Genomic DNA, 24838 nt, shown 5'->3' with positions numbered 1-24838 from the left:
TTCGTCTCTATATCTTTCTCTCTCTCTCTCTCTCTTTTATCTCTTTCTCTTTCGCGGAAGTAAGATAAATTCGTTGTTGGAGAAGCACTTACCTCGTTTTAAACCGCCGGTCGCAATGTGGAACGTTCCAGCCACGACGGAGGAACGAGTTGGATTTTAATACCTGGTGTCCTGGGATCTCTATAGTATACACGCCCACCCTCTATCGATATTACCGCTTTGGGAATTTTACTTGCGATTGAATTAGTCTGTCGGATTCGCTTTGACGCTTCGTAACTTTATTAATGTGATTCGTCTTTCGAAACAGTGCGCCCTCTTCGCTATTTAATCTTCCGTCTTGTAACGTCGAGTCATACACTTGCGACAGGACTCGTGGTTCGTCGGTGTTTCGTTTCAAATTTCCTTTCCGGCTTAAAACGTTATATTCATGATCCCTTGGAGATGTAAAAATGATGATAAAGTGTTGCCTTTTTAGCTTTGGACGGGACAAATTGTACGAACGGGAGGGCAAGATTCGAGATGTTATCTAATTGATTGAAATTCGAAAATTTCTGGCAATGTAACCGATGAAATCTCTCGTAGATTAATATCTGATCTTCCGCGAGCAATTCGAGATATTCTCCGATAAACGAGATTGAAATTCGGTCAGCTGCAACTGTTGTATTGTATCGTATCGCACGTACATATATAATATATTTATGCTACGTTACGCTTTAATCGAACGTTATCTGTGTATGTTAATTGCTATCGGTGCGTAGCTCTCATTGTCTGGGATGTATAGACAGGTTTCGTTTCAGCATTGAAAATCGTTGAATTTGAACGTTTCGTGTGTACTGGGATAATAATAAATAACGTTCTTTCATTTCTTGACTTCATATTTACAGATTATTTTAGAATCTTTAGATCTTTAGAATTTAAATACACAAACAGGTAATCATCGTTTCGATAAAATTTCTCGCACGACTGCTTGAAATAACTATACAAGTATCAAATATCGTTTCATTCTATTTCGAAAAATTCGGCCATCATTTTGATTTTCATGTTTATCTTACATTCACACGCGGTGATACTTTTAAAAAAACCACCAAAAATACTTATTTACCTTTGACAAATCTCGACGCTTCTCTCGGACGTACAAAAAAATACGCACTCCTTTTCAGCTGTGAAAATAAAAGCCACTTGCATCGTTGTTACAAGGAAAATGTTTTGAACAAAACTGGGAAGCGACTATTAATAGATTGAAAAACACACTGGCAGCGTTTCAACCGGTCCGACTGAATTTGTTTCTCCCCCTCCCAAAAAAGTATGCTATACGCTTCTATCTACTCGTTACATTTCCATCCAGCCTTTGTGACGTCAGCGAGAGAAAATCTCAATAGAATCGCCTGTCACGGTAAAATAACGAGCGCTAACGAACTCATAAAAACCACCGTACAATGCAAAACGTTACATTCCGTTTAAGATTCGTCCGCTCGAACAACGAGTGAAAATTTCTACATACAACAAGAATATATATATATGTTTCGCAAAAATGAGGTCTGTATATAATATTTATGGAATTGACATTTATGGTATAAATATATAATATTTATGGAATACAATATTTGTAGAGAACTAGGTGCAAGGAATCTTGCAAATACTATCAAAATTTTTATCTCCATGTTTGGATCAGCATGATAGTTTCTCGAAGTTTGAGAATTTTGTAAAAATTCTCAACTTTTATTTACAGTATTACAAACACTATGTCTAAATTCGGATGCTTAGATACCTTGAAATTGAATTTAACAATTGCCGAGTTCACAAAGTCTTCTCACAAGATCGAGATTTAAGGATATTGCAAAAGATTGGTTGTTACAGAACAGTCCAAGTTAATTAATTTTTTGTATGAATAGTATTAATTCTAATTAAACTTTAGTACGATGTGATATGATAATTATTAATTCTTCGTTATATCCAGATCCTGACACGATAGGAAATTTCTATACAATTGTATATTCACTTTTGACACTCGCTTCAAGTACTTATCTCGCGACTCGTCCTAAGTATTTACCTGCGCCTTGATTTTTCCAAACACGTCTCTCGTAAATCAGCGTGAGGATGAAGTCGGACTCGTTGATATACTTCGCCCCGGACTTTGCCGCTTCCACTGCGGGAACTTTACCTCTCGAAATCGTCTTAGAACAATCCAAACTCTTATCATATGGCCGTGCCCGAAACTTCTCCTTCGCGGCGCGGCGAAATAAACGCGTGACGCACAAATAAACTTCATTCCCTCCCCGGCTCCCGGATGAAACTTTCGCGACATTCCCAGCGACACGTTCCGTATCGCGAGCGTCGTCCCAATTCGTGAATCGCGAACGAAACCGACCGACCAACCAGCGTGAGGAAACAATTTTCGCGTGAACAACTTTTCTGGCACGCTGCCGTTGGAAAAATGCACCGATGCGAGGTATAGTCGGCTCGTTTTTCGGTGTCTTCGAGATGAAAGTCTCGAACGAGTGTATCGTAATATGCTGCAACAGGGACTTGTTTCGCTTTATTACACATTGCGTACCGCACTTAACGCGCCCAACCTGCTCTCAGGAAAACATTTTTGGAGCAACAAGGGAACTTTGTAACAATGCATGTGTGCGCTTCTTTAATTCACATTGATATAAAATATTCTTAAATATTACTACTATGTATTTTTCATAGTAATATTAGTAAGAATCTATTTATTATGTATTTTAGATTTTAACTATTGTTTACTTTATATTTATATTAACGCATTGAGGACGGCATGCTCCGATAAATATATAGCCCATATTTTCTCGTCTTTTTGAATTATTTAATATACGATTAGTATATTAAAGAGTATTATCGAAGAGTATTATTTTATTAATAATTAAAATTATTAGTTATTTTTCAATTTAGGAGTATTTTATTAAATAAAATGAAAATACCTCTAGTAACGTTTCTTGGTGTGATACGTTAGGAAATAATTTCCCTACTTCTTGAAAAATTATATAACACTGTAATGTATAATTATATATTATATATAATATTATATAATATAATATAAATTATAATATATTATATATAATATAATATTATGTAATATAAATTATATTAGGGAAACTTTGTACAATGCATATATGCACATCTGTAATTCACATTGATAAAATATTCTTAAATATTACTATATATTTTTCATAGTAATATTTAAGAATCTATTGATTATGTATTTTAGATTTCAACTATTATTTATTTTATATTTATATTAACGCATTGAGGACGGCATGCTCTGATAAACATATAACCTGTGTTTTCTCGTGTTTTTTGAATTATTTAATTAAATTGAATGAATTAAAAGTGTATTATTTTATTAATAATTAAAATTACTAATTATTTTTCATTTTAGAAGTGTTTTATTAAATAAAATGAACGTTTCTTGGTGTGATACGTTAGGAAACAATTTCCCTACTTCTTGAAAACTTGTATAACATTATAATATATAATTATATATTATATATAATATTATATAATATAATATAAATTATAATATATTATATATAATATTATATAATATAATATAAATTATAATATATTATATATAATATTATATAATATAATATAAATTATATATAACGTTGCCTGGATCGTGTCCCCTACAACGCAAAATAACGTTCCCCGTCCGCGACGTTGTTAACGCGAAAAACGAGGATGGATTCTCGTCTCCCGTTCGCAACAGTTGAAAACTGAAAGACCGCGAATTCGCGTCTTCCCGTCCACGATATGATATGTTGTAACGCGTGGTCGAGATCGTCGTTTCCACAGGTTTCCGGTTTAGCTGGCCAAGCGGAAAATGCAGCTGGCTTGGCCGGAGGGATCGAACCGTGGCCATGGGGATCGGATCGACGATCTCGAGGAATCTGATCCGGCGTGAATGATCGCGCGGAAGGGAACCGATCGCGTTCACGTGCTGCACGCCGGTGAATAAAGGACAGGGGCTCCTTATTAACGGCGCGGACTCACCGAGTGAGTCCGAATAATCTGTGGAAACGATCTTCGTGACAGCCTATAGATCGTATCTTGGGTGGTATATGTGCCGGCACCTACGTTCAACACTTAGAAGCCCTAATTATACGAGGAGGCACAGAATCCGGGCTTAAAAGCTTTATATATAGAGCGGCTTGATGTATCGCGGGAACGTTTAGCGTAGCAACCGCGTTTACAAACACCGGTCGAACCAACGCCGGAAGATAATCGTACTACATTTAGCTTCGTTGGGTATTATAGACATCTTGGATGCACGGGTTGTTGCGTTTTCGGCAGGCAAACGCTATTGCATCGGGCGGGTGTTGTAGATTTTCGACGATTACTTCGCGTCGGTACGTTTTACTCCTTTTGGTGATGTACGAATCGTGTTTAATATTTGAAACGGCACGCTCTAATACCTTTGCTTTCCTCTCGAGCATTTCAGTTATTTTAAGACGTCAAATAAAGACGTCACAATCGCTTAACGGAGGATTGAAGATCAAACTTAAAGTGTCAAAACGTGTAACGTAAAGAGTCTTAAAAGTGATATTCATGTTTCGTAACACTTTTCTATTTCTTGCAATAATGCTGGTATAAGAGATGAAATGTGTCAAAAGTGTCAAGAATAATATTCGTGCTTTATCCCGTTTTATTGTAAAAAAAAGCGAGTTTGAATTTAAATTCAGAGACATTCGTATAAAATTCGAACAATACGAGAGCTTATACGATGCGACAAGTAAAGTTGAAGAGACCAAAGCCTGAACTGCAAGATCAGTTCAACTACGATGTTGCATATTCTCTCGTGGCCGTAATTTTAGAGATATATTTATTCTCATCACTCATCCGTTCCAGTTAGTGGCACACGCTTCTATGCATCTTCGTTTTGGCATTCGTACAAAACTGCCGGGTAAGATATTAGTGGCTAGTTGTAAGCCGAACGATCCATATATAACGTCCCCTGTACTGACACGAACCTTATGCACGTCAGACATTAATTAATAAAAGATAACGAACTCGTTCCATAAAAATTCTCGTTCCTCCCGCTCGTTCTCTATCGCCTTGCAATTAGCTTGCAGAATTTTTCATGCAATAATTCATATTCTTGAAAATCTGATTAAAAAGCGCACGCGTAAAAGAGAATTCCTTTACGTGTCGAATATCACGGAAATCGTTACTCTTTGAAATGTTTCCTACGTTCCGATGCAATTTTTCAAGGTTTTTAAATTTTCTATAAACTCGCGTAAAAAAAAAAAAAAAAAAAAAAACACTCGCAGTCCGCTTGCGCAAAGGTAATTTTATCTCTTTTAACCAGGGTGAAATTATCGAAAAAGCACGGCAATTTCATCCAACGCGTTCTTGCTTCGTTCGTTCCTGACTCGTCTATTAGCAACAAGCGTCGGCGGAAAATTTCAAGCGACGTTCCCTAATTGTGAAGTCGTCGAAACAGGTGCAACACGATAACTCCCCGTGTAGAAGGATAATCGCAAGGGGGACGCGATACCGTGAGGTTTGCCTGGTCGTTCAGACCGTACTCCCCGGTACCTGGGGCCTTCTATCGGACAGACGAGAGAGAAAGGGTATAACTGGATCCGAACTTGGATGAAACTTGCAGGAAAACTGCTCCTGCGGGACGCGTGAGTCGGGCTAATACACTCCAAGGATGTCACAAACGAAACTCGTGACAGCGGCAATCTCGAAAGGCGCCATTGTACTCGTTAATTCGGGCTAAACAAGCACGGTAAATTTTCGGAAAAGATATCTCTCGACACGAGAGAGGGAACACTATTCCACTCCGACGGGACGCCGGGAGTTGGCTGTATGAAATTTGTAGATCTTATCGCGTCCCACTAGTTGGAGACGCTTTTCATTTCGGTTGATAGCGGAACGCGCTACGGCGCGCGTCTGTAATTCTTGTTTCGCCCAACGCCGACGCCAACTGTAGAGAATCTTTTTGTCCAACTGCTTTACATCCAGCTGGCTGTTTCATTCCAGAAATGGAGCGACGAGAAATAGCCCGGGAATCGCTGGAAATTTGCCCGGAATTTTCATTCGATGATCCGAGACAAAGGAGCGAATCGGAACGATTCGAGTTGATTTGTTCTCCTTTCCTTTTCCTTGTACAAATGAATAAATTTTTCACGCGAGTAGTGAGAGGACAATGCAGGACGTGTGCAAATAATTACAATTGTCTGTAATAATTCAGAGTTACATGTGCTGTAGAAATAAACTTATGTATAAGTAATATTTACGCAATTGTAATGAAATTCAAGTTAAATAATAAGTTTAAATATAATATGAAAATATAATATAAAAGTGTAAATGTATAATATAATATATTATATATTATATATTAATATATAATATAATATAATATAATATAATATAATATAATATAATATAATATAATATAATATAATATAATATAATATAATATAAAAGTGTAACTTATCGAAAAGGAAGAAAGTTCAACGGTCAAACGCTGATCTACGATGTTTCACAATCTACGATGTATCGCACACGTGAAAAGGGACTTGCTCTTTCCCCCAAGCGAGCGATCAGATCGTAAAGGTGAGAAGATAACGCTTAATCGTGGGGAACAAGGGGAAACGAATCACTCTTGGCTGGCAGCGGAATCAATAAACGAACCTCCCTTGAATAGCGACACCGAGATGTTTTTACCGGTTGCTTATCTATTAAACGTTCAGCGGGAAAGAAATGAAGTTTCCTGTATAAGGCGTGACAGGAACATACGGCACAATAAAACTCGGCTAATTTATAACTGGCCTGGAGAGAAGGCTCTGGACGCTGGCCGAGAGAACATCGGCTTGTCTCCTTTACAATGAGAGAGCCGGCTTATAGACAGATTCCTTCGCCTTTGATCGCCGTCATAAAGAGACACACCTGATCAAAGACCAAGAGAGATCGCGTCACGAAGAATCCATTCGATTCTCTCTCTCTCTGTCTCTCGATGTTTCGACCACGCGTTCGCGTTCGTCGAACTTTTCGATTTCGTCACTTTTCGGGAACGTCGTTATAAACATCAACGACGCATGTGTACATTTATCCGTCGAACAGTCCCGGGGAACATGCGGGAACAGAGAACGAGGCGAGAGGGAACAAAAAAAGAAAAAAAGAAGGAAAGGGAAAAAAATATGTACCGAACGTAGAATGCTATCTGATTTGTAATACCCGCGGGACCGGTATTTATCACACGTCCGAGTGCGCACGTACTTTCAAAGTGGTGAAAAACAGCCGCGATAGCGGACTCGCTGACGAAACAGGTAATTTGAAACGTGGACGCGCGCCGAACACTGGTTTTAGCCTTTGAAAAATTCCCTGGACCCGCCTATTTTCGTTCCGTTACCGGCGCGAACGCTCGTTCGCTCGTTTCATTCGCCGAGAGCGTTCGTTGCTGCAAGAAGAGAAACGTCACTGAAGCTCGTCCGATTCACCGTGACCCCAAAGATACTTCCCTCTTTGCCGGGACAATGCAAGAGCACGCTTCGTCGTCTCTCGAGAAACGAGAGAGAAGGGGACACACTGGGGAAGATGATACACAGCCCTGTGGCTGTGTAATGATTAGACCGGGATGCCAAGCCCTTGGAAACGACGATACTCGGCTCGTTGATGCGCCTACCGAAGCAAGAGAAAAGAAAACATATCTGTCGCGCGATTGTTCGCGAAACGGCGGTGAAAGGGGGAAAGTGGCGGGAAAGTGTCGGGAAAACGAGCTCGTTGCCTCGATTCACGAGGAAACGAAGGAACGAACGTCTTTCTTGGGAAAAAAACTGGTCTGTCGGACGGCGGTAGCGATAGTTTCGAGAATACAGTTAGCGTGCTCGTGGTTACAACGAGAAAGCCCGGCCCGTAGATGCTTTCTCGCGTTGCTTTGATCGGGAACGTAAAAAGAGGAGCACCTGACCGGAGCAAAGAGCCTGTCTCGCGGGGAGAAAAGCATCGTCGTAACGGAGTCTGCGTGTTGCAACGACGACACTCAGGGAAACGGCGAGGGCCGAGGAAGAGGATGGAGTCCCCGAGAGCCTGGTGGGGGTAGATCAGAGGGAGAGGATGGTGGAAGCGAAATCTGGCCTCAGTCGTGCGCGACGCGCCATATGCGGTGGACCATTTGTCAAGGCGCTCACAAAGGCCAATAATCTCGCGTGACACGTGTGATTCCCCGATAAAAAGTGTCACGTGCTGGCTGCACACCCCTCTACGAGCCGGAGGCGAGCCAACCCCTCCCCAACACCACCACCGTCGTCGCCGCTTCGCGAAACTTGACGGAAAAACTTTTTCCCTTACCGGAGCCGCTCGACAATCTCGTCCCGCAGCACCGAGCGGAGAACACGCGTCGTGCCTCGAACGCCTCCGTCGTATTTCTTTTTTTCTTCCTCGCGATTGAATCGTCCGGAGGGAAAACTAATCTCTCCTCGGCGGAGGAGGCGAAGAGCAAAAAAAAAAAAGGAAAGCGGCGAAAGAGAGGCGAGATACTTTCTCGTGCGGTGGACACCAACGCTGGGGATACTTTTTTTCTTTTCGGCACTTTTTTTTCCGAATCGGCAACGATCGAACTTCCAGTTGGAGAAGTTTGGACGCGTTGTCGCCGCCAAATGTAAAAGCCTAGTGGTTGGAAAAGACGTTGGAAAGGAGGAAAGTACGAGAAACGAGGGTGAACGTCCATTTCCCTCCCCTCGCGCCAAAGTCGCAACGAACGAGGATCAAAGTGGCCGTACCGCGACAGTCGATCGTGAAGCGAGAGTGAAAGATTTACGAACGAAGATTTACGTCCGCCGTGGCGATGGAATCGGTGTGATCGAGCGAAACGAACGAGGAACACGTCGGATTGACGGTTTAATGCAAATTGCTCTTTCTACTGCTACCGGTACCGTTGATCGTGTGTGCAACGTGTCCCGACGCCCGACCGCTGATGGACAATCGACGACGATCTCGTTAAGGACAGCCGAGGCGGAAGGGAGCGAAGAAATTTATGGTGCCGACGATCGAACGAGGTAAGCCGCAAAACATCGACTATGGTTGCTAATTTTATGCTCGAGGAGGTTTTATCGGGTGGCCGGTAGGCGGGGCGAAAAATTTATTCAAATTGAGTTGTCGAATTTTTCTACTCTCACGGGCCGGCGTGACGCCAATGTAATTTGAATGATAAGGAGACACCATCGATTGACACGCTTAACTCGCGTATTAAGAAGCACGTGTCCCGTCGATCGTGAATCGATGTCGGACTTCGGCCCGATCGAGGCAAGTAGATCATCCGTGGAATCAAGGTCGACGATTCGTCGTTTCATTGTCGCGAGATCGATATTTATTCTTTGCCCCTCGCCATATCGTTCTCTCTCTCTCTCTTTTTTCTTTCGTCCCGTCCCGTGATATTCCTTAACGAGGCCGCGTTAGGAAACAATTGAATACATTTCCCCCAAGCATAAGGGAGGGGAGGGAAACATCGGATAACATCGTCGCGCATAAAAGAGTAACGGGGCCGGAAAAAATTTTCCCGGCTTTCGGTGAAAAAGTTTGGCGCTAGGCTATTGTGCCGGCTCCGGTATTAGCCCTCTTTCCCGACAATGTGCACGCCACAATAGAACGCCGGCTTATTTAACCTAACGTAACCGTAACGCGTGTAGTTGGGATGCACCCGGGGAAAATATACAAACTGCGTTTCCGAGAAATTCGCACACCTGTTGGCACACTCCAGCAGCGGCAAGAAAGACGCGATTCTTCGCCAAGCACCCCGATGATCCTCTTCCCGTGCAACATTCTGCTCCGTGCTTTTGTACAGCGATACACCTCGAATGAGATACACCGCGATCAAAAATGGAGGGAGAAACTGTTTGTTCGATTCTCGCAACGCGGTATCAAATTGAGATATAAATTCGGGAGAGAACGGGAGTGAAGTGGAAGTTGTAACTGGGGATAGAAAAGGCAGACATAAAGAGAGATAGAGAGAGAGAGAGAGAGAGAGAGAGAGAGAGAGAGAGAGAGAGAGAGAGAGTGAATGAGTGAGAGAGATAGGAACAAAGAGAACGGAATCGAGGTATCGCGCGTTACGCACATTCACGCGATCCATCGATCACGCGGATTTACCATGCGAACGGTATTTCGCATCTGCATACGCGTTTTATATTTAGCGCTGGCTGGCTGGTAGAGCGCGCGTTATCGCGCATTGCCTCGTATTAAGGCGGGGAATAATTAATTCGGGCCGTACGATTCACAGATTACAGCTGCTGCCCGTTAATATTTAGAGGAGGAACGAATTGAATCCGAATATTCGCGGGCTGGTCCCGCCTGTCTCTCTCTCTCTCTCTCTTTCGTTAAACGGGTTTCCAAAGGCAATTAACCATAGCTAACATATTTGTAACACTCGATGAACGGGGCTGAAAGCCCGCGAGCCGTGACTACGCGACTCTGATTCCCTCTCCCTCTCTCTCTCTCTCTCTCTCTCTTTCTGTCAGGGTAAACATCGCGCTGGTCCGCATATGCGAGCAGTTTAAACGTTCGTACGTTATCGTGACTACAGGTCCGGGGCCGCGCGGCGAGCGCCTGCCTGCTTCCCGGAATCGATAAATCGTGTTTTTCGTATATCGGTCCGATCCACGAGCGGGCTCAATGGCCTAGAAAATGCCCGGTGTCGATCTTCTCGTTCGTTGGTGCGCGCGCGAACGTCACCTCTGTCCAAGGGGGAGGTTCCAAAACCCGGGGGTTAACGATCTGGAGAGTTTGGCCACCGGCCTTCCGGACAGCCGTTCGGGAAACTCCGTGCAACGCCGCGGTTGACACGTTCCGCGATGAAATTGTAAATGGCCCCGTGAGACGGCTCGCGAGACTCCGAACTTCGAGTACCTACCCGGGGGGGAAATACAATATCTCGCGACGGTGCTAGAGCAGACCGTGCGGGGTAGAAAACGCACTCTTTAAAACGTAGTAGCCGTCGCGGTGGAATTTTCACGAGAAAAGAAAGATGCCTCGCCACTTTTTCGACGCAACCGTGTTTGACACGTTTTCGAATGTTTTAACTATGTTTTCAACAGACCTGGAAACTTTATTGCGGGATTACTCGTTCGATGATGGAAGGGGGGCACGAATTTTCTGATGAAAATTTGAATTGGATTGTCGTCCCATTTATATTTGTATATTATAACGTTTATATTAAAACGTTTCAACGGCTCGATTTTTTACAATTCGTATATTATTGCCTCCTTGTGTTTCATTTCGTGTAATTAAAAATTATGAATATTGCAGAAAGTTAACTGCTCGACGAGTGTTGAAAATTCGCGGTATTAACGTACGAATTGAACGAAATACGCGTAATAAAATATTCTGCTTGGAAAAATAAAGCACAAACGTAACAGCACCAGGGCCGAAATCTCCTACTAAATTTTTACTGGCAACAGATGGTGAACTATTGATGTTTACTTTTGTTTTATACTACAAAACCACGAGTATCGGGGTATATACGAAAGCTGTGATTTACGACCTTGTGGAAAATATCTTGCTAAATTATTTAGATGCATTTAAATTGACCTTATCTTTCACATCGCGATAGTCTACTCGAGGTTGTATATATCTGTAGCGTTATGAATATCTATGATCAAATTATATACACATGCGGGCAGTATATTTCGTACGCCGAATATATCCTGGAACCATAAAACTGTGGAAAACTGTCGAAAAATTTTACGATCAAAGTATAATTTGCACTAACGGAACGTAACTTAAATTTATCGTTTCTATTGCGACCGTTCATTTTGATATTTATTGAATATTCGACAACGTTCAATTTAACATTGCACAGTTCGTTTGCCAATGAATCTAATTGAGCCGATTGAACAATATCCGGTTAGCTTATGTTTAAATTTGCAAGTTCAACAGTAGATCGTCGCCAATTTCATTTGAGCGAATAGACTTTGATTCGTTAAACGAATCTAATTGGCCTTGTCTACAGTTTACGAATCATTGATTTCCAGTGATTTCAAACGGTGACCGCTCCGATACAACGATACGTACGTCGAGCGTTCCTTGCGGCGTTCCATGTTTTTCAAAATCTCGCGCAACGTATTCTGTTTTATAATAACGGGACCGGGCAATCTGGCAATCTGGCGCTCGCTTAAAATTTAATTTTAACGTAATGTATGTATATTGTAATGCAGGCAACGTTGCGCGTCCAAAACGTATTGAAATCTTGGAAACCGTCCAATAAATGACGTTTATCTGCATATAAAATAATGGTTTAAATATCGTTTTAATATATGCATTAATCCTCCGGCTATATTCGGATTATTGATTTTGGATAATGAAAGTAGTGAGTATAAATGATTAAATCTCGCGTGTTCGTTGGAAAATTTTCACGTGTCGACAAATGCTTTTCAATTTGAAAAATGACAACAAAATTTGTTGTTCAAACGTTCGATAAAACCGCGAGACGTTTTAAAACCAATCATTTCATGTTAGATTGTATCAATACACATTAGTTTCCACGTGACATCTGTGGAGAATAATTTTTAACTTTCTAAGAAATCTTGCTCGCAAGTTATCAAATCGTTAAATCACTGATTTATAAATCGTTAATAAACGACATTAAATTTCAATATTGATCAATTTCACGAAGAATATAGATTTGACATAGATATTTCCTTTTCATGTCAAATAAATTATTATCAACTCGAAATTTCACACGCAGAGATCGTAAAATTTCCACATCCATTTATATCTGAAAATTAATGAGAGATAAAAACGCTAAGAAGCACGTGAACATCGAAGTGAATCGTTTAATTAGGCGGAAATTTTTGAAGAATTTAAACGGTAAACCGAGCTGTTTTAATAGACAACTTGTCGATAGGATACATCAAAAGCCGTGGCTAACTAATTAGCCAATCAAACAGCTTATTAATTAGCGACCATACGTCCCGCATGATGACTGAGTAGTTATTAACAGACGTTCGTGTTACTAATACCCGCGGGGAACGCGAAATTCGACGTATTGCCTGGCACCGGATCGATTTTCTATGGATTGATGTACGCCGAAGCAGATTACCAGATTCCCTGTCAAAGTGCATTAGTTAGATCGATTGAAATTAACGTTTAATATATATTTTCCTTCTTTTCTCATTGTTGTAAATTCGTTACATAGAACGAGAATGATGTATTATCACGCGTGTTCCCCCGAAAGGGGGTGAAATAAAGTTAAATACCGCCTGTGTCACGTATCGACGTACACAAACACACACGTAATGGTAATCCATAAAATGACGCGGCAAGGGTGATCGATGAAATTTTCGATAAAAGGATATAAATTAACAAGAAAGCTGTTGAATTCGTTCGATAGCGTATAGTATAGCAACCAGCATTTCACTGGCGAGAAAAAAAAAAAACAAAAAAAGAAAAAGAAAAGAAAGAAGAGAAGGAAAGTTCGCTCTTTCCATTTACTCTGTCGGTATTCTTTTCAACTTGAACGATAATACTTTCAACCTTCGCTGTATTCTATTTTTTCGTCTTGCCCGTTCTGCGTGGATTCAATCAGTCGAAATTGAACGCACGTATCTGTTGAAATGTAATATCATGAGGGAAAGTGGGGTTTCATTCGATTTAAAAAGCGATTAGCCAATTACATGCGGGGAATAAATTCGGCTTGCCTGAATTTGCAATTTAGGTCGCATTAGGTAGAACGATGGTTAACGCTGCTCCGTGCGTCTGTTATGGACCAGCTGAAATACTTAACTTGCAATTAGAAGTCCAATTACCTGCTATCAAGTGAACAAAACGTGCCGCGTTTACGTATTAATGCTAATTCAATGTAGACAAAGAAGTGGAACTTCTTCAATGTTCGAGGGAAGGAGATCGAAGTAGTTAAAGTGAAATAAAGGAGGGATTAATTACCTGGGCATGGAAATGCGATTAGTCTAATAAAGTTATTAATTATATTCAATTAAAAATTGTTCTAGTAAGATTGATTGCTTCTCGTCCAAGTTTTAACACTTTAAAATTCTTCTTCCATCTCTTCTGAAGGCAACAATACGAATTAATAACGTTATTAAGAGAAATCGTCCGACGCCAGCGACCTTCTCACCTTAATCAGCATAAGTTCCCGATTAATTTGTTCAGAACTTTCTTTTGTGTCAAACAATTTTTCCTTCGTTCACTTTCAAGGCGAAAGGTCTTCTAAGAATGTTCAAACAACAGACTGCGTTGAGGTAGTAATTACATCTTTGGTACTGTACCCCACGGCACTCCAAACTTATCAACTATTTCCAAAAGACTGCGCGTGTTTTTGTTTTCAATTATATCGCCGTGTTAACGTTCTGCCGTTTAATTACAAAGTAGCAAAACGGTCAAAGACACGCTCGCGGCCGTGTTGCGCCAGTTCTCGGCCCCGTTTCGTAACGAACCGTTCTACAATCTACGATCTAATATAAAATTCGTTCACACGAGCGACAGGAAAAAGCGACAAAGGCGCGAGGTCTTGGTATCTGAGATGGCTGGTCGAGGGTGTCGCGCCGGCTCGCCAAGGGTAGCTCGACGAGAAAGACGCGAGGAGGACGCTGAGGCGGCGGAGGGTTGGAAGTAAGGCTAGGTAGGAGGCAGAACGCGCGAAATAATCTCTCCTTTCCGCGAATAAAGTGGATGCGAAGGTGGGCCCTCGTTAGTTTCCGCTTGCCGTAACTCTTCGTGGCAAGATGCACGAGCCGGTATTATTCTTGGCCGGAATAGTGGATCGTTAGGTTTAATCGTGCGGGCGTTTTCGTCGCGACGAACGGCACAATCAGCCGCGAGTAATCCCGCGCTCCGTCGAACCTCCCTCTCTCCCTTCTTTCTCTTCTTTTCTTTCTTTTTTTTTTTTTTTTTTTTTTTTTTTTTTCTTTTCACCTAGACTCCAAGGGAGGGGAAGAAAGTGATCAACGCAGTGGGGATAAAAGCGAGGAAAAATGCCTCTCGCCGCCATTCGTGTCTAATATACAAAGAGACCGATACAACGGACCACTTTTCCGCTATTTCGGGGCAAAGGAGATTGCTACCGGGCCGGCACACAATACAGCCGCGTCTTCCATCCATCTTGCATCGCTTCAGATGATCTTCCCTCACTCTTTGCTACACTGTCGAAATGAACGAAGGAACGATCTACGTCTGCGGGTGTTGTTCGTGTTTTGCGATGGTATTGGTCACTGGCATTGGTGTACAGGACGATTCCGAAATTGTGATACACTCGTGTGTAAAAACGCGTCCAAGTCGCAAGGCTTTTCGTTTCGCGAGAAACTCGAGAGCAGTTCCGTTTCTACGTGTCAATTAATTTTAAGTGAAATTGAGCCAATTTTTCTTTATTCATCTTACTCAAGGAAATTAAATAAAGAGGCTGACTATTTTTCAATTCTTCACTTTTTTGAATGATATTGCGTATTAATTAACGGACAGTTTCAATCATTTTCAATATGAATTATTTCTACGATGTAGGAGAATATTTTTTTAATTGTTTGAACAAGGACCTGTCTGCGATTATGAGCTGCGTTTTCGATATTCTGCAAATTGACTTTTTTACGCAAATAGAATTCAATGAACAGATCGTTTCTAAGAACGAGTAAGGAAATTTTTCCAAAAATTTCAAATCATCTGCTTCCTGGATATAATTCGCGATTTCAGAGTCACCCTGTATAATTGGCCGTTACAACGGTTTGTGACGGTCGTTGAAACACGGAACACGAACGTCGTGGCTCGATGATAAATCTAGACTTTCTCGTGTTTTCATTAGACGCGATAAGTTGTGGGTAAAAGTGTACTACGCCTCCAACCCTTGTGTTTACGCGGATTAACGATAATGGAACGTCACGTTCCGCGGTTTCGCGGCAAGTGCCCTGGAAATTGTAACTTAAACTTTTACGCGTCGTTCGTTGCCGGAGTTACGGCTCCGTGCATAGCTTTTTTCTTTGACTTTTTTTTTTCTTCAACCGTGGAAATTGTTGCGAAAACGTTTAAAGTACTGGCCGCTTTTCTTCTCTCTCTCTCTCTCTCTCTCTCTCTCTCTCTCTCTCTCTCTCTCTCTCTCTCCATTCGTTGAACTTTCCTCCGTTTGATCCATTTGTGAATTATATTAATACATACATCTTTAAAAGTCTACTTGTCAAATTGAGAGAAACAACATTTGTCAGATTAACTGAGAATTGTTAATAAGTTATCAATAACATTACAATTTTTTGTGACCTATCATCTCGATGTTAGAAATGAATTTTCAGAATCTATTGCTGGAAATTGGTATATTCGTAGTTTGACAAGTGTGTCAGTAATTGTTTTCACTTTCTGATAGTTGCACATCATTTATTTATTCCTAGTAACTGTTCAAACTGTTCGAATTTATTTTTCCAACGTTATCAGTATCGTAGGCAAATTTATTACAGCAACGAGACTAATTGCAGTTATCCAAATGTCAAAAGCAGAGAACTTCCGCTATACATGAAACACTTCGGTCCGTACAATGTTCTAGTAAGTAATATCTGAAACTCTCTAGCGCTGGCTTCCGCAACGCACTTCGCGAGTAATGAATATTTCGCGATATACGGGAAATGGCGTTCTTCCATTTAGAATAATAGATTGCATTTGTTACGTGCAATTGCAATAGAATTTCGTCTGCGAATTTCTTTATTAAACTTTCAAGCGTCTTTAGTGGATGGAATTACACCTCTTCATCTTGCATCGGTTCGATCGAGTTTCCTGTTCGCGTGGGAAGTCTCGCTGTAGTTAAAAGTTGTCACAGCTCGTCTTCCTCGCTTTTTAACTCGACATTAAACGCCATCTGAATTATTTAAGCGTTATCTTTAGCGTTAGTTCGTCATCTTTACGTGGCATCGACCGTGTTACGGCGTATGGACGGGAGAACCTGTTTTCCATCGAGAATGACAAATTAATCATAGACACGTTTCTTCGTGAGATATTAAAATAAAAAAAAAAAACCCGTACGAACTTATTAAACTTTTACGATCATCGGGTAGAGTTACGCTTTTCTAACACGATTCTTCGTTCAAGTTTCCTTGCCCGCGTAGGAAAGTCTCGTAAAGTTAAACCTTGCAGAGTTTAATCATCTCTCTCTTTCTCTCTCTCTCGACAATAATTGGACATTATTTTCAACCATTGCGTAAATGTTAAGTTTTTCTATTTACAAATGATAATTACAGTATGCTTTTTGTGTATTTTTGGACAAAGATGATAGAGTTTTATTGTTCGACAAAATTGTCTTTCCTCTAAGTTGTAGGAAAAAAAGAAAAATCTCGGATTCAGTTTCTTGTAACGTAATCTTTCGAGCATATCGCGCGCAATACTTTCATCTTATAGGTAGAATTGTAAGTACTTATTATACGTCTGTTCCTTTCAAGTCGATTCCCTTTTAATTCCAACCAAGTTTTCGATAATTAAACCGCGTTTCACATTAAAGAAGGAAATTTATAATAACGATTAAAATTCGCTACCAATATTAATATCAAATTTTCTCTGTTTGCATCCAATTATTCCAATCACTCCTTTTCTATATAAGAATCAAAAGACGTTAATTATATAATTAAAAATTTTTGTCACTTTTTCTCAAAACTTCGTTTCTATAGTTTTCTCTAGTAATTTTCGCATCACGCGGATACCGACCGAAAAAAAAGAAGAAAAAAGAAAAAAATCTCTCGTTCAAAATACATATTTCCAAAATTCCATTTTCTTAAAATCCCCGTCTCTCCTGAAATTACTGAACATAAAAAAAAAAAAGAAAAAAAAAAAGAGCTCAATAGTTTCCAACCGCTTTTCAACCGAGCAATCGAATCGTGTCAGAGTAACTCCGTTGTTTCCCGAATTCTGCTGCGAATCGAGCACATCGTGATAACAGCACGTCCCGCGGATCGCTTTTTCTCTTCCCCCTATCGGGGCAGCGACGTATTGCGGTTAAAAAATGATGCGCCCGTTATCAGCAATTGACGCACCCTTTGATTCGACTCGCAGACGATGAAACTATTGTTCGTTCTTTGCACTTTGTGGGAAGCCAGTCGCGCCGCGCGATATACAGAATCGTATCACCGTCCGCTCAGTCGTCCTGTGTCCCAATTCGTGGATCGTCCCCAGCTCTGTTTCATCGGGATTTGATGGGAACCTGTTGGTTTCGTTCGGTCAATACGACTTCGCCGCGTAATTGAAAGTTACTCCGTCACTTTATAAAAGTATCCCGGCTTGCACGAGTGTGTAAATTAAATCGCGCGCTGAGACGCAACCTCGGGAGAACGAGCAGATTTTTCTTTTCCGTTCCTTTCCTTTTTTTTTCTCTTCATTCGTCGGAACGTCGTCGGACGGGGACAAATTGAAAGAGCAAAATTTCATCGAACGCCGTGTTTCTTGAATTTCACCGTGTCTAGATTTTGCAAAAAATAGAGTATGTTTAGGTAAATATAGGTTTAGTAGTAGATAGTGCTATAGATAGACTACCAATAGAGCATGTTTAGGTAAATATAGGTTTAGTAGTAGACAGTATAGGTTAAGGTAAATTCTTCACGAAAGGACGAATGAGGTTGAAGGGAACAAAGCCCGAGGTTGGATATTTTCGACATGTTTCTGTTTGGTAATGGCAATAGCAATGCTAATATTTGCACCTGATTAACTTATGGATATAACAGTTGCGCTCCCTGCGCAATTCAAATATCCTCCGTAATGTAACAAATATAAAGAAAGTATAGAACACAGATAAATGAGAAATAAAGAAAATAAAGAAGTCAGAAATAAAGAAGCGAAGAGTACAAAATACTTGTGTCAAATGTGAACGATATCTTTGAAGATTCCCCGCGTTAAGAGATACGTAACCTCAGAGTGTCGATTTTACGCGTCGCTTAAATTCTTACGAGGCGTGTGGTTGAAAAAATGAAAACAGTGTACGGCTCGGCTGCATTTCCATATCTTGGCTCGGTCTGAAAAAAAGTTTCGTAACGAAATTTCTAAACGGGCAGGCAAGTTTATCGCGACGAGCGGCGTCAGCGTCAGTTTATTCCGATTATCAGCCGGTCTTCTTTTCCCTTTTAAAACTTAACTTTTTATCGTGTTACGCAAATGGTCCATAACTGATTATATTACGGGCCGTTATTGCAAGAAGGAGGACATCTCGATTATCCAGTTAAGTATCGCGCAGTTTCTCAGTGGAAGTTTAAATCGACAGGATCAACACAGTCGACACTGTGGATTAAGACGGAGAGGTTTAATGGAAAGAATACTCGTAAATGAGTTTCGATGTGATATTTGACATAACGAATCTTGCAGTAAATGTCCCTTATACTTGACAATTGACGCGCCCTTGTTCTTGAAAAATTGAAGTATTTTCTAATTAGATTGATATTTATACTGTTGAAGTATAAATCATTTATTTCTCGAGCCATTTATGTGTTTGAATGAACGGCTGAGGGCTGAGAAGTTTATTAAAAGCGAAGTTGATCAATTTGACCTCTCAGAGACTCAGAGACCGTATAAACAAATAAAGCGATAATATTGTAATGCTAGGCATTGCTTAAGATTCTTGTTATCAATCCGTAATTGAATTTTTAGACACAAGCGAAACGTCTTATCACCAGATACGACGACCGTAGAGAATGAAGCAGATAACTAAAAATAATTTCACAAATTTAGTATTAAGCGTAAAAGAAACGACGTTGAGTAATCTATCATCTAGTCCGAAAACCGTTCGCGTCTAAACAATTTGATAAATCCAAAAAAAAAGCTCTATCAGCGACTCTTACTTTCAATCGAAAATCACATCGATAAGGAACATACGTTTCCCATAGTAAACGCATCGGTAGTTACAGGATCGTTCAAGAATCCATCAGTTTATCACCGGTCGACTCTGAACGAAACAGCCACCCACCCCAAGACGAGGCCTCTTCTCTTCACTCGCATTCATTCACCCCTGGAAGGTCGCCGCGAAGGCTATAAAACGATCGATCGTGCACGGGGGTCAGTGCGTTTATACGCGCGAGAAACAAGCCTCCCAATAAATATTCCGAAATCCAAACTAACGATCGCCCGCGCCGAAATTCCTGCAGGACCCCTGTCACGGGTTCCCGCTATCGTAGACGTTTCGGTAGCAAAAACAGGGAGGGAAAGGACGACAGGGAGTGCGTAGGCTTCGTCTGGATTTTAACCGGACAGCGTCTAATCGCGATCGTTGATTTATCGGCCGCGAAGTGATCTCGAAGCTCAGTAAGGGGATAAATTGCCAAAACTCGCGGTAAATGACAAACGAGTAACGATAACATTTTCTTGCGAACGTTTTGACTAATGGGTTTTTTAGTAATTCACGCAATTGGTAATTGGTAGTTTTTAATATATGAATATTTGGGACGCATAAAATTCAGAGGGATGATAGAAAAAAAGAAAAACAGGATTCGGGAGGTTACGGACACAACAGAACATAATAAAAATAATAAAGAAAAGAAAAATAAAAGAACAGCGGAAAACTTCACACACGATGCAATATACAAGAAACTAAAAACGTATAATCTAGGAGAAGAAGAAAAATATTTAAAATACAAAATACCACTAACAGTAATAAGGACAGTAACCCAACTAATTGTAAGATTATCAGCGAGACGAATATAAGTATCAGAAAAAGAAACGAAACAAACAATACAAAAAGAAGAGATGTGCTCAATTTGCAACACATGCAGAGAAGAGGACCTAAACCACATAGTACTAGAGTGTCTCATAGACGATCAACTAACAATAAGGAATTCGAGTAGAATAGAAACAATAGGACACAATGTAGAATGCAATAAAAAACAAAGAAGACATAATAAGAATATTCAAGTACAAAAAGATCTGCTTTTTACAGAGACGAATGAAAGAGGAAATGATCTGAAGGAAACGAACCAGTCAAAAAACAAGAATATTCCATGGATCCCGTCACACCAAAGAATTGCAGGAAATGAAAAAGCCGACTCCTTAAGAAGCAACAACTGACCAAACAAAAGAAACTAACATCCCAATCCCACATCAAGACCTACTAGCTTCAACGGAAAGAGTAGAATGAAACAGAATTTGGACTACGACAAATAGAACCAAAATACACGACATAGCACACCATTTCTATCAAAAAATACCAAACAACAATATAAGCAGAAAAGAAAGGATAGCTGTGACTAGACTTCGAATCGGACACTCCAAGATCACACACGAATACCTCCTAAGCAAAACAGAACCACCTTTCTGCAACACCTGCAACCAACAAATCACCACCCAGCACTTGCTACATGAATGCAGAAAATACCGAAACATAAGAAGTAACTACGGATTAAACCAAAACACCTGCTCTAACCTGCCAGAAACAACAAAAAAACGTTATCAACTACCTAAAGCAGACCCAATTACTAGACCAGTTATAAAGAGACAATTTCAACACGTCGCTAAAGACCTCGTAGTCGATGCAACGCTAAATCCCCATTTAAAAAAAAAAAAAAGAATATTCCAATGCAAATATATAAATATTCTAATAACTTGACAATATCTATATTTTGATTTGTATATCTATTAATGTCATAATGATGTACAGTGATAATTAATGATATGACATATACGATATTAATAGATATAGAAAATAGTATATTTTCAAATTACTAGGATTAAACGCAAGAGGTATTAAATTAAAATAAAATTTAATAAATATACAAATCTAATATACAAATTAATCATCATATTCGGATACATGATCACTTAGTTGAGGCCTCTATTACAATTGCTAATTGGATATTGAGAGTCACGACGATTCAAGCAACAAAGTAAAATTAAATACCTCAAATTATTGCCAACATTTATGACTCTATGACATTATCCGAGGGTTAGATATAATAAAAATATGGATAGATGTGCAATTAAAGTTTCAATTACCCAAAATCTCCTTGATCTCGAGGTTTCTAACTTGCCATCACACACATTGTCTTTTCACTACCCAAAATGTCGAAGATCTCTGGTTCACCTAAAGATTCTAGATCCAGAGGTTCATCGACTGAGAGCAACGTTCAATCCGACGCCAGTGCAACAAGTCGAAGCTCGAGTGCAGGAAAACAGAAACATGCTTCTTTGCCATCGTATCTGACAGTTATAGTAGATGTCGCCCTAAACTGTCGACCCAACAATAAGAGCGAGCACAAGCGACGGTGTGAGAGGATCCGCCGCTGGTCGGGCTAGCCGTGTAAATTGTCGGTGAATCATTTGCGTTGAGACGGGACCGTGTAAACGCGTCCTCGTAGTAGCCGGCAGGGCACTTAACAATTGCTTAAAATAACCAGAACCGCGCGTACCGTTCGGTGGAAATCGAGTTTCGCCTCTCGGTTTTCTCATGGCCGAGACCGCGGATTGTCGTTGAGATCCAGAGGAAGGAAGGTGGAGCGAAAATAGGAAGAAAGGAGAGCATCCCGGGGGGATGGTTTGGTATCGCGTTTTGGAGTGAGTAGAGAGTGGCAAAAAAAAGGAGGAGGGTGGGGGGGGGGAGGCGGGAGGAAGGCAGGCGAGGGACTCGAAGAGGATAAATAAACGCGAAACACGGACCGATACCGGCGAGAGAAATGAGCTGAGAGAAGAGTGGAGCTGGGAGAGGAGGAGGGTTAGGGTTCCGAGACGAAGCGGAGTAAATGACGGAGGGAATCGAGAGGGAAGAAAGAGGAATGGATAGAGAAGAGCATGGTGGGTAGTGGCGCATAACGTAGGACCCGCAGCTGCGGGAGGTCTGCGTTCATTTTAGGGAGCCCCTTTACGAGAAGGAAAACAGTGTTACACGATATCACGTGAATATATTATTTCGACGCGCTGGCTGGCGTGTCTTCTTCTCTTCGGCTCCTCGGCAAGTTCAGCCGTCTGTAATATATTAAAAGAAAACAGGCGTATTTAGTTTCGAGATAGTTTTGTAGTGGGCGAGCAGCATTGTTTTGCTTTTTAGCGTGCGCCCCCGCTAAAAGCGTACAACGGCTAGATGGGCCATCTTCTTTGTTTTCTTTTTTCTTTTTTTTCTTTTAATTATGCTGAAAACAGAAAGAGAGAGATGCTACAGGAAAATATTGAGATATTTGTGAGAACCCTCGATGATGTTGAAACAATTAAGTTCAGTTAATTTGCATTCTCGCCGATACGAACTTTAATATTCGTAAAGATTATAAAAAACGATGAGGAAGATCGTACGAATGTTTCCGTGGCTCCACTACTTGGATTACCTCGAGTACGTTGAATTTCGTATCGTTTAGAACCACTTTCGTACAACTGCAAAAAAATTGATACTACTGTGAGCACGAACCCTCGTAGAATCTAACAGAAGAACACCTCATTGGAATAAAATATGAATTTATGAAAGATATCTCTGCGGTGGTAGAAGAAAAAAGACAGATGAAAAAGCAGCTCAAACAACTTCGCGGCAACTGTATCTTGTCTCCGCTGCTTCTCTGAAATTGCATTAATTTATTTCTTCCGTTCGCTCTTTTTCTCTTTGGCCAACCGGTAAAATATCAACCGCACGACAGCCCGTGACAATGCAACTTACTCGGTAATATTTTTCGCCTTGCCTCGCTAACGCGACGCGCCGTGTATCGCGAAATTGCTGCGTCGAACGGACGAATCAATCGCTAGAGAATTAATTACATTCGGTTGGTCGGTGTTGTTCGTCGTTGATTACTCCAAGGTTAATAACGTTTCGGTGTACGAGTGGACGCGCGTATCGTCCTCGTGATAGCGAAGTCAAGTAATTGTTGTTTGTCGTCATAACAGCCACGTCCATTTAATTATTCTGATTTAATTATCGTCACTCGGTTAGGAATATTACCTCCCCTCTGTTCTTCTTCCTCCTCGTCCTGCCATCCCGCTTCGAGGCAGGGTACAGCAATGTCATGCGATCCTGTAGGATTACACTGTACAGCAGGATAGCACTGGCTCGCATTTTCGTGGAAACAGGATTACAGCTGAAAGTTATTTAACTTTTCAGTAACGACGGGAAATTTAACTTGCTTCGGAGTATCTACCCCTTGATATAGTCACACCGTGTTCTGACAAGATACAGCGACGATGATGAATCACATCGCACGAGTGAGATCAATTCGAGAAAGAAGCGCGACAGAGGGAAGGAAATAATTTCACGGAATTCTAGCCTTTGCTCGTTCTGGTATATGAGTCTTCGTCGATTACGCATTCGTTTATATATTTATGGATTCATTCGTTTGGTTATTAGATTTATGAAATGATAACTTTTTTTAGATTATAATTCATTGCGAAATGCTTAATTCATCACATCTTAATTATTTTTCTTTCAAATAATGCAAATTAAATATTGCGAAATGCACGTACTGGCGATTAACTAATGAAATTCTCGAGGGTGAAACGTGACAGATCACACTCTCACCTTCTTTGCTTCAAAAATAAAGTCCGCTGTTAGTATTTTCACAAAATTGCCTATACATCAAGCTGTTCCTATTGCAACTTTACAGCAAAACGATCTCTGTCTGGTAATATACAAAAATTCAAAGAATCAAGAAACGTCTTGTCTTGTTTTCTCGTAGAAATGTAACCTGCTCACTCGAATTCTGAAAAATATATACTGAAACTGATAGGCCTATAAAATTTAATAAAACCTATATGATCAATAAATTGAAAAATCGACACTAGTATTTTACGACCAAGCACTTGGTAATGTGGCATACTAGATCGTTACGCTCAAACAATGCCAAACTGGCTTTACCTCGAGCACCATCACAGAGAATGTGCGAAAGTACGATCTCCCTGTGCTTTCGTTTCAGATCATTATTTTCGTACCTATGCTTCTTCTCGTTTCTTTTTCTTT

General features: G+C 40.6%; 1 protein-coding gene across 1 annotated transcript in view; it reads left to right on the top strand.

Annotated features, from left to right (window-relative positions):
* The first annotated feature begins 7898 nt into the window (after positions 1-7898).
* Positions 7899-24838, top strand: part of LOC122537195 — a 69178-nt gene continuing 52238 nt past the window's right edge. The window contains exon 1 of the mRNA XM_043670207.1: positions 7899-9026. The gene's annotated coding sequence lies outside the window, so the exon portion shown is untranslated. The remainder of the gene's footprint in view (positions 9027-24838) is intronic.

This window comes from Frieseomelitta varia, unplaced genomic scaffold, assembly GCF_011392965.1.
Source record: "Frieseomelitta varia isolate USP_RPSP 00005682 unplaced genomic scaffold, Fvar_1.2 scaffold_891, whole genome shotgun sequence".
In the NCBI taxonomy this organism is placed as follows: Eukaryota; Metazoa; Arthropoda; class Insecta; order Hymenoptera; family Apidae; genus Frieseomelitta; species Frieseomelitta varia.
Note: the sequence above shows the minus strand (reverse complement) of the source record. Positions and strands in the feature narration are given on the sequence as shown.